This window comes from Podarcis raffonei, chromosome 1 (assembly GCF_027172205.1).
Source record: "Podarcis raffonei isolate rPodRaf1 chromosome 1, rPodRaf1.pri, whole genome shotgun sequence".
NCBI lineage: Eukaryota > Metazoa > Chordata > Lepidosauria > Squamata > Lacertidae > Podarcis > Podarcis raffonei.
In genome coordinates, this window is record NC_070602.1 from 81816719 (window position 1) to 81829250 (window position 12532).

Below are 12532 nucleotides of genomic sequence, written 5' to 3' on the forward strand. Positions count from 1 at the left end.
GGCAAGCCACACTCTGTGTTTGGCTGTGTTTGGAGATTGTGGGTGCTGGCAGTAGCTGTAAGTTGAAGAACTGCAGAAGGGTGTGTCACGAGGACTTGCTTCTACTTAGCCACAAGAACAGCCAAAGCTGCACTTAAGAGAAAGGCCAGGAGATTGGCTTCTAATGGCAATATACACCATCAGCAGAATCATCCCGGTGTTACAAAGTCAGTTTGAGCAAGTCTGTTTCCATAACATCACATGCACCTTCCCTACATTTGCCCTGAAACTAGGTTTCAGGAAAATCAAGAGGGAGAACTAATGGTCTCGCTGTCAGTAGTAGTTTGTTCCTTCCAGCATCACCATTCCACTTGTCTTGTCTCCCCAGACCTGTCTCAGAGTTCCAGCTATAAGAAGTGAAGCCAGAAGGCAGCACTTACAAGTCCATACTGGGAATACAATATCCACAAGACTCCCACTGTCCTCTGTTCCCCACCCAGAATGTCCAAAGGCCAAGTCAACTACATGGATGAGCTAAAGTCTCACTTGAGAATGACAGATGAGAGATTTTGCAATGGAACTAACATGTGCCAGCCTGTCAGAATATGTTGCAGAGCAGGATAAATAGGTAAAAATAAAATTTCAAAAATCCTCAAGTGTGCTTTTACAAAAGAGATAAGTATGCAATTCTTAACTACAGGTTTGGCTGATAAAAGCTATTTCTTATGCATTTTATGGCCATCCCCATTTCTCACATAGCCAAAGAGCTAACGGGGATGTGGGGACAGCAGAAGTGTATCTCAAGGAGCATGCAAGTTACAATTTTGAGCAGATGGAGAAGGGGGACATAAGACACCCAAGGAACAAATAACTGGAAGTTAAGGATAACAAGGCACAAATGCAAGCAGGCTCTGTTCCGTAATTAACCCAATGCTTTCTGAATGTCCTACCCACTTTCTTCTTCTTAGTTCTTGTGGTTGCATACAGCCCACAAAATAGGAAACACTACTAGAGGGTAAAGCCACCATGGTTTGTACTTCCCTAAGTCTGACAGCTGTGGCTCACACTTTGATGACTCAGGTAATGGCAACCACCAGATCTATTCCGCAAGCTCCCCTCCTGTCACTAAACCCAGAATAGCTCTAAAAGCAACTCAGAAGCCCCTTGATTAGCCAACACCCCAGCAAGTCCTACTTCATCATGGAGGAATGTGCAAGCATCACTGGTATTGTCACCATCCCTTAATGACCTTCATGACATTATAGGATTTCAGCTCCAGATCTCCAGTTTTAGTATACAGATATCTGGATAAGACTAACAGCAGTCAGTGGGTGTATTTATAAGAAGCAAAGGATTTCCAAATTCTTTTGAATCTGAAGACCATTCATTAACTACCATCTTCCATCAGGCAGAACACTTACGAATAAAACCACCACTCTACACCACTTAACCTTCCCTTCTACCTAAAGTAGAACCTAGCAGAGGATGATCTCCCAACCAAACATTCTTACAAGCTATTAAGACAAACTCAGTTTTGAGCTATGTGGAAGCAATTGCTTCAATTGCAAAATCCTATGGCAAGAACAAAGACAGCCAAGTTCACACAGTTCATGTTACAGAATCATGAACCATTCACTCCTTTCTCCCTGTTTGCCAGTCCAACCCACCCTGCTCCTACTACCCACTGCTCCTGCTGGCAACAATATCACAGTAACTCATTAAACCTATCTGGCCTTCCAACTACTGATATCAGCAGCTGCACAGATAACACTGTTCAATTCATGTGGGGGGGGGAGCCATTTTAACCTGCAGACTTTCAATACACTCTCCTTTTCCATTTACAGACAGTTTGCAAGTCATTTTATCAAAGGGACACTTGCTTTCCACATGTATAAATAATTAGCTTGGCAAATTTCAGATTCAAGGACAAGTATAAAAATAAGTAGAAGTCCACCCAGGCCCTTTGCCAGCATTTCAGAAACAACAAACATCATTGTGGATGAGATCTTTCTACCATGCAACTAGCCGCACACCCAAAACTCAGCAGCTGCAAGATTTCCAAGCTTGCCACTTCCTCACTTAAGCCCACTTCAAGATTTAAGCAAATGAAAAACTACAGAAGCCATCCCAGCCAGGTCTGCCACTTCTCAAAAATGAAAGTTAGGAGCACTATATGCAGATATAAATATAGAATATCCCCATCTAGAGCCAATATGAGGAGAGGAACCAAGTGTGGTATGGCAAGTTCCGCTGCTATTGCCTGTTCCTGTTCAACCCTGTCCCCCACTTTACCACTGAGCTGTCAAGACACATTTGTTCTGCCTTGCATCACTGTCCTCTCTCAAATTTTCAACCTTGCTTGCTAAGCACAGAAGCCTGTCCCCAGCCCATTCCAGATTACTATAGGCTTGATGAGAGTAACACAAGGTGTGCAAAACCAGTAGTGCAGCTAAAATCTAAGATGCACAAGCCTGATGCTCCTTTTATCAGGGATGGGGAACCAGTGACCCTTCAAATGTTGATGGGACTCAATACTCCCACCAGACCAGCAAATGCTCAGGGATGATGGAAATTGTACTCCAGCAATATTTGGAAGGTCACAGCTTCCCCACAATCTCCAGATTGTGGCCCTCTATGGCAGCACCATGTTTATCATGCTGCATCGCTCCCTTTCTGAAAGGAGCTCTAGGTGGCACATATGGGGTTATTCGATGTTATTATAATCACAACAGCCCTGCAAGGTATCTCAAGCAGAGATTAAGCATGCAGTTCTTGACTACAAATATAGCTAACAGATGACACTTCTTATGGATTTTATAACCAGGGGACCCTTTTGGCTAAGTAACACAGAACTACCTTATTCACATGCAACACTGTCCACTACAATATAGTCCTAAAAAGTTCCTTAGCTCAGGAAGTTAAGGTTTATTATGACTTTCTCTTAAGGTGGGAGCTGCAGCTGCCTTTCTACCATCAACTTACTGCTGGCCTTTGAGAAGTCATGCTTCTCTTTAAAATGGAGGTGAGGGAAATTCCCCTCAGCATGTGCTCAGCCTAGCACACTGCCCCACCCCAGAGTGCAAGCAAGCAGTCTGCAACTCAGGTACCAGAGTGCTGAACTTTGCTTCCTCAAAAGGCGGCCATGAGCTTTACAGAGTACTCATATGTGTTTACGTGCTACTTTTCTGAAAGGGTTTCATGTTCCCACCGAGTCATCCACTAGGCTGGCCAGAAACATTTTTGGACTCAGTCCATACAGGTGCAGAAAAGGAGTCAATGAGTTTTCAATGGTTCAGTCTATTTACTCCATTCAGATGGAGCTTAGGTGACACCCCACCACCTGCCAAATTGTCCCTCCCCACCACCCCAAAGGAACCACCTCAAGAAGCATGAGGGCTAAGCTATATAGGATCCATCTCCACTGCCACGAGAAACCTTCGCTAGTCTGTTCACGAGCTTCTCTCTCCCAAAGCCTGGACTATAAAAAAGATCAGTGGCTGCTCACCGCTCCAGGAAATGTATATTCAGCCCAAGTGGTACTACCACAAAGCAAAAGGGGAAGAGAGATAGTGGCAAGAGCCCCATAACTACCAGTCCTTTGATATTAAGGCATTTCTCTGTAGATCTCAAGGGAGGCAGGGAGAGTGCCTGTACTCTGCCAATCCCATACTTCCTTTGTACTGGAGGACAGGACAATCTCTTCTTCTACTGCACGCATTTGTTCTCACTGGCAGAAAGCCAGGATTTCTAACATTTTAGATATATATTATTGTGTTATAGGGCGACTTCTGAACTCACAAGCTGCCCTGTCTTGTTTTGTTAGACCCAAACACAGAAAGCCCCTCCCTGCTCCTTTTTGAAGTGTCTTTGTGTTCGGGCCTCACAGAGAGTGAGCTTTCTTAAGGGCTTGGTGGCCAAGGCAGGTTACTACTGTACTGCAATTCCACTGGATTCTCTACCTCAGAGGACCTGGACAAGCAACAGCAGAAGAAACAAAATGGCACAGAACGGACAGTACAGGAACTCAACCAACTCTCTCCGACAGCTGCATTGTGAATTGCTCCTCCTTTTGCTATTCTATCCACTCAGCACAATACGGGTATGGTGGTCTGTGAAAATTGCTTTTGGATGTTAGCATCTTTGTCTGGGATCCACATCCTCCACAAGATCCAGAATCCAGAGCACGCTTTCCCCAGGAGTCCCCCTTTCAACTCCTGTCTTGAATAATAAGAAATCCAAAATATAACCACAAGTTCTATGGGGGGGCAGGTATTCACACATCCCCGATCAGCGCACTTTTCTAGAGTTAACAGAGGCACATCTCTGCCCAAAAGCAGCCTAAAATTCAACAATGGAAGAGGACAGTAGGAAAAACAAGAGAGGGGAAGGATGAAAGAATCAGAGATGGGATAAATGTGGGAGCAAGGGATAAATGCGGGAGCAAATGCAGTTAAGTTTCTTACAAAGATTTCAGGGTACAGCTAACCAAGATCCTGAATGCCGCTGGTACTTCTGACTGATGGGAGACCCATCCTAATGAAATTTAAGGCTAAGCATCAGCTGGTTTCATGAGCATTCCTCCTTTTATAGAGACGCCCCCAAATATTTTAACGATTTAGGGAATTAGTAGTAAAAAAAAAAAGTTCGCAAGTCGCCAGAAGGCTAGTCGACGAAAAGGCTTCAGCGTTTTTAAAAAATCTCAACCCTTTAAAACAAAGGCAAGGTTGCTTAGACCAGTAGATAAAAATCCAGTTACCTCTCAATGCCCGATGGCAAAAGGCCCACTCCCCACTCCCTGAAAGGCGGCGGCTAGCAGCCCCTACTTTAAAAAAAAGAAAAAACGAAGGAGGAATTTTGCGTCCTTCTACCCAGAGTCGAGTTCCGAGCGGCTCACTTGGGAGTCCGTTTCGAAGCAGCCTTTGGAGAACAAGAGAAAGAGGCCCCCACCCAAACGCACCTGGGGAGAAACAAAATGGGATCCACCCTGCCCGGTGCCTTTCGGAGCGCGTTTGACACAGGAGCCGCGAGGGAGAGCGACGCGCGCGGCCCAACTCCTCTCTTCCGAAGCGGCACCTTGGGAAACCGGGGGAGGGAAACCTCCTTCCCCAGGAACTCCCCTCACATTCCTCTCCTTCAGTCGCCACAAGGAAGGGAGGGGGAGGAGAAGGAGAAGGGGGGGAGCCAGCAGCCCTCCAATGCACACCACCTTCCACACAACACAAAAGTTTTTCTTCAAGGGAGGGAGGGGAGAGGTGCTTTTATTGTAATGCACCGCCTTACCTTTGTCTTTTTTGCCCCCCGCACTCTCCCCTTCGGGAATCGCGCAGCCCCTCTCTCGAATGCTAACTAAGCAAGTTTTACTTCTTCCCTTCTTACAGGTTTTTGGTTTTTTTTAAAAAAAAGAGGCGTGTGGCGGGGAGGGGGGGCTGGAGAGAAGAGGCAGGCTTTTCTTTTCTCGCGTCCGTGAGAGTCGCCGCCGAGCCAAGTGCTCCTCAGTTTCCTCCTCTGATCATTCAGCTTGACAACTTCGTGTAGAGACTGCACGGGACCAGACGCCTTTTTGTCCCGCTGCAAATGCAAGGCAGAGGGCGTGCGGGAGGGGGAAATAATAAAAAAAGCGTGCCGTTTCCTAACAAAAGCACTAAAGACTCCAAGAATAAAATCTCAAAGGGAGCTTTTTTATATATATAAAAACACCAGCACCAGCGCGCGCGCACACAAAAGGCGACGGAAAAAAAACCGAGGAGCGCTGCAGCGATCTCCTGCTCCTCCTCCTTTTCCTGCGGGACCTTTTCTCTCGCTTTTTCTTTCGCCCTCCCCCCCTCGCTCAGCTCCAACACCTAAAATGGAAGTTGCACCCAGCCGACGGCAAAGGAGGCTGGGTGGTGACAAACTGTGCGCTCCAGCCCAGCCCCTTTTTCCCTAAGTGATGTCAGCTTCTGCACGGCTCCAATGGGAGGCAGGCATCAATCAGGGAGCCGAGGCTATCCAATAGGAAACTCCATTGTAGAATTTCTTTTTTTAAAAAAAAGAGAGGAGAGGAGATACAGACAAAAAAAAGAGGGAACCGCATAAGAAGGGAAAACAAGGAAATATTGCTTAAAATAATAAACAAAGCCAGGTTTCCATTAAAAGAGACAGGAACGCTCTCCATCCCTTTACATTGCAAGGATGCGCTCACATTGCAATTCAACATGCAAAACTTCCGCCGGTGGCAATGGAGAAAGATTCCCGGGACCGAAGTCAATTTTTAATTATTTGCGTTTCCTGTCTTCGGCGAGCTTTCGCAGCGCCTTTACACTTCGGTCCTAGGCGTGCTTACTCGGAAGTAATTCCGATGAATTGATCGCTAGGAAGCATCGCCACTGAATTGCAGCCACCTCTCGTGAGGCTAAACGTCGACTGAGGCGGCGATCCCGCTGGAGTTCGACGGGACTTGTTTCCTTGTACTGTAAAGTGCGCCTAGGACTGCAGCCTTATTTGTTCTTGTGGGCGCTTTCCTTGCACTTTGCATGCAAGCGCTCCATCTCCGGAAGGGAGGAGACGGGCACTACCTATAACAAAAGGAATGCAGTTTCCAATCCTACCTTGGTTATATTAGGACTCCTTTGGAACGCACATGGCCAGATAATCAAGTCTTACTTGGCAGCATTGTTAATTGACATCAACTGACAGAAATTTACTCTCGTTCCCCCCCGCCGCCCCTTTTTCTGTGGTAAATCAGCTTCTTTGTCTCTTTTATTGGCCTGTGTTTGGAATTTACACAATACAATACAATGCGTGCTTTGATTTCTCTTTTATTGTGTCTCCAATACAGTACTGCTGTATCCTAAACATGCGTGAAGCTTGGTTCTGTGCCGGCTAACTCCAAAATCAATCCCACTAAATTTAATCATAAGGCAAGATAAAAATCCTTGGAGTAATGCAAGGAATTCACAGAATTGCACCCCTGTTAGGAAATACTCTGCTGAAATTAATGGGATTACTGCTGCTGAGTAAGGATGGACTGGAACATTTTGCAAGGTGCAATAGCAGAAGAAAGACATGTCATTATAAATGTTGTCATAGTCTCTTCAACATCACTGAAAATCATATGCTGGTCATAAGTATGTAAACTGCCTTGAAATTCTCAGTCATTTCTCGTTTTTACACATGAGATGACCTCTGATGAGATCCAAAGGCTCTTTCACAGTATTGATGGTTTGCTGCTGGTCCACCTCATCTGCCATTTTTCAAAGCCATATTATAAATGTAACAATTACAGTTAAGACTGAAAATTAGGCTGCACAATGAGACTTCTGAATAAATATATTTAGCATTACACTGTTATAGGTCGATCATACACATCAGGGCTAACAAAAAAAAATTGGTTGAGGACTTCATTCCTGCTCCAGACCATATTCTGGCAGTGGGCCCAGGATGAAGTTCTCAGTTATCCAGTCCAGAACAAAGGCTACCCTGTTTCAGTCTCTACCATGACCAACTTAGATTAGAATATTTATTTTATGCAGGTCAACTCAGAAGTTAGCAATACTGGGTTTGATGAGGTTACTCTCAAATAATATGAAAATATATTTATAATAGGTCAATACAGCTACTATTCCAGAAAACAAGTGAAATTAATTCCTTTCTGATTTTAAGGTGCCATACAGAAATAGAATCAAACATCTATGTATGAAGCTACCAATTTTTTACACAGCAGAGGGAAAAATGTATTTTCTCCAAGCCATACATAACTAGGATTCTTTATGTTGTTTTTACATGTGTGGTTAACAAAAATGCACACCAAAAATATTCACAAAAATAATTGTTTATTTGTAAATGCTTAATAAATGGCAATATGGGATAAATTCCTGTTTTTCAGTGGTTTAAGGATAAGTTTAGGATTTGTAATCAGAGATCCATCTATCATGTACAATTTATAGCAAAGGTTGGACATCTGTCATGGATGCTTTAGCTGAGATGCCTGCATTGCAGGAGGTTGGACTAGATGACCCTTGGGGTCTCTTCCAACTCTACAATTCTGATTCTAAGAATTGTTATAAAGCTTATTTTATATCTAACAAAAAGGTATACCTTTCTGAGCTTTCCCTGTATTCTGCCAAGTACGGTATATACCGTAATAATGACACACACTCAGTGCAAGCTCAGTGTCAGCCCCTAAATCAGTGATGGGGAACATGCAGCCCGATGTTGGGACTACAACTGCCATCATCCCTGGCCATTAGCTGGTACTGATGGGAACTGGAGTGCAACAACATTTGCAATGCCACAGATTCCACACCCTTGCCCTGCACCAGAGAGGAGTAAAAATGTGACGAGTGCCATATTAGATTGAAACAATCTCTGGGCAGACAGTGAGAGTGTCTTTCACAAAACGAATAGTGCACAGCACTTTGACATTCAGTGCTTTAAAAAAAATCAGGGAAATTCTGCACATGCTCAGAGTCAATTGATCTAAGGTGTCAGCATGTTTGAAAAGAAAGGATGGCAGTCTTAATTATCTACATTTGAACATGCTTTTAGACACTTTATTGAGACTTTAAAAATCTATATGGTTAGGAGTGATTAAAAAGGGGGGGTTGTTCTGTCATTTTAATATCAATTTAAGGTACACAGAAGATTGCTGTGCGCTCATATGGCCAGAGTCTACATAGGTTAATGGCACTGCAAGAGAAAGTGATCATTATTATGGAGTAATTAATATAGAAAAAAGAAAGTGGATGATGATATAACATGGAAAATAATGGTACTTTCCCACATAGTACCCATTAGTGCTCAGACTGTTTATTATGATCTGATCATCTGACCAAAGTTTCCTACAGATACGTACTGCAATAATAACTCAAAACCCTCACTGATTTGTTACTTGTAGTTTTGGCCAATATATAAACTTTGCAGAGAGTTAACAAAATCAGCAGGAGCTTTCATGCTGGGTTATATTCATTTGGGTTAGATCTGGATAAGCCATTTAAATATGGACAATCAAGTTGATACCACCTGTTAGGTGTTAAACTGATTCTACTTTTTCAACACTATGTGGAAAGTACAGGTTTATCAATGCCAGTGTTTCTCAAATAGTGGACTGCCTCCTTGCTATGAAAACAGTATCAGAAAGCTGGAAAACTTCCTCGAACTTCACAGTGAGCAATTGGTATAGCTGTGTTTGGTGCCTTGCTCCCTCTGAGAAACAAACACATAGCATCAGGCACACATACTCACACAGTGGGACCCACCATGGGCCTTAGGCCACTTTCAGGAGGGCCTCAATGTCACAGCTTGCTTAGTGCCCCCTCACTGGCCTGCCCCAGCCCCATAGCCGATCGGATGGACCAGCAGCTCCTTGCACGCTGAGTCAAGGTGGTCTGAGTTCTGAGGGGGAGGAGGGAGGAAGGTCTCTCTTCTCTGAGGGGAAAGGGCCAGAGGAGGTGTAAAAGGAAATTAGAAAGTGATAGGGAAAGTTAAACAAACCATCTGGGGATAGGAGCAAAGGGAGATAGCAGAAGAAAGCTGTTACAGGAAGAAGAAAAGTGAATGAGAAAGGACACGGGGAAGGGCTGAAAGAAACTGACAGTTTGGGGTGGCTGCGGATTAAGGTATAAATTGAGTACAGTGGTATCTTGGGTTAAGAACTTAATTCATTCCGGAGGTCTGTTCTTAACCTGAACTTAATTCATTCCGGAGGTCTGTTCTTAACCTGAAACTGTTCTTGACCTGAGGTACCACTTTAGCTAATGGGGTCTCCCGCTGCTGCCGTGCGATTTCTGTTCTCATCCTGAAGCAAAGTTCTTAACCCAAGGTACTATTTATGGGATAGTGGAGTCTGTAACCTGAAGCGTCTGTAACCTGAAGCGTCTGTAACCCAAGGTACCACTGTATGGGAGAAGAAATCACAGAAGATTGGTAAAAACACTTTGAGAGAGCCACTTAGAGCCTTGGACACAGCAAATTCTGCCTAAAATAGGGAGTAAAATCCCAAAGAAAAATCCATACCCGCTGCCTTGTGGGACATCTTCAGGAGAAGAAAAGGCTAAGGAGGAAACCATATTCAAATCCGGAGTGGAGTTCCTAAGATGTTTGGATGGTGTCTTGTACACTTCCTTCCGGCAATCCCTGCAGCCAAGTTGGTGCCAAATGTATGCTCTACTTTCCTTCCCCAAGAAGCCAGAAGCATTCCTGCTACCTATAATAGGACAGGAAATTCCAAATAAAGTAAAAAAAAACAAAACCTCTTCCTTTACGCAACAGCAGCAGCAAGACTCTAAAATTTGGAAGGAAAATCCCTACCAAAAACCAGTGATAATAGAATAAAGTACCGTATGTAGATTTGGCCATGATGACGGCCAAAATAAGAAATACAAAGAGAAAAATAGTATTAAGTGGGAACAACTAGAGGCGTATTTAAAAAGAAGCGGTATAAATATAAATTTACAAGTAGGGTTAAACATATGAACACCAGTATACATCACAAAAAGTGAAAGATAAGAGGAGGGAAGGATTGGAAAGCTTTAGGAGTTGCAACAAAACAACACATACAAAAAAAATGTATTGCTCTACTTTCCTTTGGACCAAATCAGCAAGTCCAAGAGGGGGGCTCTTGTTGTCTGGGCAGCCCAGGACCCACATACAAGTCATCATATCTTCAGAGAAAATGCCTATACTTAACTTGAGGAAAGCTAAGCTATGGAACTCCTTGCCACAGGGAGGCTGTTATAGCAAAGAATTTAGCAATTTCCAAATATATCAATAGAAAAAGCTGTTACTAATTGCCAGCTGAATAGGACCACCTCTGCCTCCATCTTACCACCATTTTTTGATTGGCTCTGCTCCCAGACCACAGTTTTGTATCTCCCACCTGGTAACCAATGTCCCCCCTGTGGAAGGACATGTGGATCCAAAATTGGCCTCCACAGTCACTTACATTGTTAAAACCATGTTTACAGAAGACAATCTTACTCTGCTACGAGTGATCGCCAAAGAAGAAGAGAAAGAAGAAGAAGAAGGGCCTCAGTAATCTCAAGTGATCTCAAGTGGGCCCTCAGGGTAGAAAGTCTGAGAACCCCTGATGTAATATTTCAATTAACTGGCAGGGCAAGTGAAACATCTCCTCAGGGACAATTGCTTGACCAGATTCCTCAGGTATTGACAATTTGCATATAGCCACAACACACTTTGCATGGCAAATATAAATAAGCATGTGGCAATTATCCTTCTTTATTCAAAGGTCAGCACATCTTTCATCCTAAAAGAATGTTAAGTATGTGTACTCCAGGATAATTCACTTACTAATCGAAACATGTCCAAAGGCACAGGTTACACCGCACAAGTTACCCTAAGATAACCGCAATGCACATTTACCTGGTATTACAATTTTTTTATTTTTTTCAACATAAACCATTTGTGTTAATCTGGTCAGCATTTCCTATGCAGGTCATAGTTTCTTCTTCTTATAGGAGACTGAAAGGGTTCTGTGGAGGAGCTGATCGCAACAATAGTTATGATGCATTGCAATCATGCCCCACAAGGATTGCCTGAAACTCCACATTATGCAAGTATTAAATGTCGGGGAAGAGCCTCTGCATATGCGCGCGCACACACACACACAGAGCAGATCTAGCCCCTGTAAGCATCCTCCATAAGGTAAGAGTAAGTAAACAGGGAAATTTGCAAACCTAACCTAGCAGCTGTTGCCTGGTAGGTACCTAGCAATATTTTCCCTTCTTCTTTCATGTTCCTTCTTTTGAGTCATCAACAAAGAGGTTTCTTCAAAGTTCCTATCACAGCTGCTTGCACACAACAAGCAAGCATTTTTTAAAAATCAATTTTATACTTAGCGTATTCATATATTACTTTCATTGCAATCTTACAGACCACTTAAAGCAAGTAATTTCAGAACAGCTGGGGAAATATATGTGCAAAATTAAAAATGCCGCCTGCTTTATTCTCTTCAATATAAGAGTGATATTAACAGTAATCTGTATTTCCCTTGTTACTCAGTGTAATAGTAGTAATTGATAAATAGCCAAAAAAGGGAGGGGGCAGTGGATTTGGTGCTGATTGTGCAGAAATGTAATATCCCAGGACAAGAATGTGAGAAACATATTCAAAGCTTTGGTTGGAGTTTCTCAGCTAGTCATATTATATGAGGCAGAAACCACAACAGCATACGAATAGAAAATACGAGTACAAAATGAGCAGCTTTTGTTCTTTCTTAAATAAAACTATTCACATGACATAAACACCCCCATAAATCACAGCCATAAAACATAAATGTTCAAGGCATATATATTACAGTATATCAAACTTCACTTGGTGACACCTACAAGAAATAATAAAACATTCATATAGTCTTGGCAATATTGCACTTTATATTTTAACTGTGCTCTATGGGCATTTGCCAGGCATTGCAAAAATAGGCACCAATTTATTTTCCCCATTGTCCTTGACTTCAAATCAGTCAGCTTTCTAGCACAGAAAGTGTAAGCATTATAGGTTACATTAGTGGTACTCAGAGTAGACCCGTTGAAATCAATGGCCTTGACATCTGCTCTAG

The 12532-nt window shown here is 43.2% G+C and overlaps 2 protein-coding genes across 10 annotated transcripts in view; one reads left to right on the forward strand and one right to left on the reverse strand.

Moving 5' to 3' along the window:
- Window positions 1-5868, reverse strand: part of CTNND1 (catenin delta 1) — a 56324-nt gene extending 50456 nt beyond the window's left edge. For 5 of the 7 annotated variants that reach the window (XM_053398037.1, XM_053398013.1, XM_053398029.1 and 2 more), the window contains exon 1: window positions 5260-5868. The gene's annotated coding sequence lies outside the window, so the exon portion shown is untranslated. Of the gene's footprint in view, window positions 1-4936; window positions 5070-5259 lie in introns of those variants that run through there. The other 2 variants (XM_053398020.1, XM_053398046.1) reach the window with 2 other exon arrangements.
- The window catches only part of TIMM10 (translocase of inner mitochondrial membrane 10), a 238798-nt gene that overhangs the window by 8276 nt on the left and 217990 nt on the right, over window positions 1-12532 (forward strand). The gene's annotated exons all lie outside the window — the stretch shown is intronic.